Source organism: Penaeus monodon, chromosome 3 (assembly GCF_015228065.2).
Source record: "Penaeus monodon isolate SGIC_2016 chromosome 3, NSTDA_Pmon_1, whole genome shotgun sequence".
NCBI lineage: Eukaryota > Metazoa > Arthropoda > Malacostraca > Decapoda > Penaeidae > Penaeus > Penaeus monodon.
Window position 1 is genome coordinate 51,147,981 of NC_051388.1, and position 2,500 is coordinate 51,150,480.

Below are 2,500 nucleotides of genomic sequence, written 5' to 3' on the forward strand. Positions count from 1 at the left end.
TAAATGCTTCATTAATATGCAGATGGTATGCGGCAGCTGTCATCGACCATTAGTCTGGGAACTCGATTCCCTTGAAAATGCTACGAAATGAGTTACAAATGCTCCATTACAAGTGTAAATGTCAGGCCCGATTCAACTCTCCAAAAATATTTTGTTACGCTATAGTGTTGAAGCTACGAAAAGGTACATACTAAAGTATATAGGCTGTTTAACAAAGCTCCGATTGTGCTGGAAGTGTGTGTAAACAAAAACCATGACAGAACTTGAAACTTACGTTTTATTGCCAGTAAATGCATATATCTAATAAATATAATACCAGCGATTATATTACTTATGTTTGTTGTGTGTCATGTTATTATTTTATCACCATCATCATTAAAATTATTTTGTAAAGAGCTGTGGGTGCCACAATACTGGTTGGACAGTCGATAGCGTATGTGCATTGACTCTTAATGTATGAGAGCAAACACAAATAAATGACACACGATACGGTGACTGGAAAGGGTGCTGGCGCGGCAGCAGGGAAGCACTATGCCCTAGTGAAATGTCATTTTACGTTACAGATTTGTTGAGTATGATCTAACAATGAAATGTCTGTTTGGACAAACAGAAAGGAATTACAAGTAGTAAGTGTAATTTCAAGTTTTTGCCCGATCCTCAACATCCTTGAGAGGAAAATGTAGTGCTCATTAAGATTCATCAGCACCGAAACCCTTTGGTTTGACGTCACTAAAGCTGTTGAAGCTATAAGGGAATAAGCAGTGAACTTTTATAACAGTGAAAACGCTAATTCCATAGGCTGTTTATGCTTTCTTGGTCTTTACAGAGTCTTCCGTTGTGCTGGGAAGTGTTGAAACAGAAAACCATGACAGAAACTTGAAACTTTACACAGCCATGCGACGGAGCAAGTCATGGTTGAGGTTGCAGCAAACAGCCTAAGCAACAGAATGTTTGCTAATTTGCACAAAGAACGTATCGACAATATTAATTTAGAGAGATAATTTAGATAATTTAGATTCATAACTTTTTTTATAATACTTGAAAATATGCCTTGAAAGCAGCTGCTCCCGCGCTCAAAAGCTTCTGGCGCCTGGTTCCTGCCACCAGGTTGAGACAACCCTGGGTGGAGAAGCTGTGGGACGACTAGGAAGTCTGTGCTTGGGCAGATGACCAAACCTGTCGTTCAGAGCTAGAGATGGGCTGAGCCCTGTCTGGCGAAACTAAAAGTCGATGCGGCTATGTTGCCTCGTCGACGTTAGCTCCAGCTATGGACAGCCGTCAGACAAATCTTGGAAAAAGTAAATTTCATTTTGGAGCTACCTGTTATATGCATTCAGTGATGAAAAATCAGTGAGCAGCTGTAGACAGTTGAAAGAGGCCAGGCCATACACATGTTCGGGAAACTATCTTCGTGAATCCCACTAAACTGGACTGAGTCACTTACAGCACTCTTTTAGGCTCTAACTCTAAACCCTCCATTTTCTCCCATCCTCAAACTCAGACAAGGCTATCCACATGCAAGCTTCATTGGCCAAATACCTGAATTATCGTTGAAACTGCAGACAAACGCTGTAACCTGCTCTCGGGCTACAGAATGTTTGTTAGTGATGAGCCTAACACACTAATAACCGTTATATTCATAGAAGTCAATGACATTAACGAAGCTATGTTAACAGACTGTTGGTTCCAAGAAGCTGTAACAAATGACAGAGTTCACAGATGATTCCTGATTTAGTCGTCATTTATCATTACGGTACTGTATTTTTGTATACTGTTAGTTATCATTATCATCATCATCGACATCATCACATTTTATTATTTCATTATCTTATTTATATTTGATATTCCTTTTTTTTCTCCTGTGTCATATAATCCCCTGACATTGCAAGGTTGCCTTCCATGCTGTCCGTTGCACGTCTTCGTCAGTACCTTGGAAGTGCGCATATCTTCTCTGATATTTTCTTTTTCTTGGTCTTCCTCTTGGCATTTTTCCCTATACATTTTGCACATTGCCTCTTCACTCAGATTTCGATTTCATTCTCGTCCAATCATTCTCATCTCATCTGAATCTCTCGCACTGTTCTTTGGTGGTCCCACACTACAGTTCTAGCCCTTATATTTGCTTTTACCGCTCTGATTAGCTTTCTGAGAACGTTCCTCTTTGGGATGCTTCGTATGCTTTCTCCAAGTCTACAAAGGTGAAGTTATGTCTTTGTCTACTTCAGGATTTTTCTGCAACTGCTTGATGAGAACACAGCTTCCATTGTTCATTTTCCTGAAAAAAGCATGTCATCGAAGAGATAAGATGTGTAGTGCTATTCCCTATGACTCTAAGATCTTCATTCATGTTCAGCAGTTTAATACCTCTGTAATTTCAACATCCAACGGTCTCTCTTATAGATAGTGCTATTTCACTTTTCCAATCTTTTGGCATTTCATCTGTACTCCAGACTTCTGTAGTAAAAGTTTACATCAGTCGTTCCTTGCTCACCAAATGAAT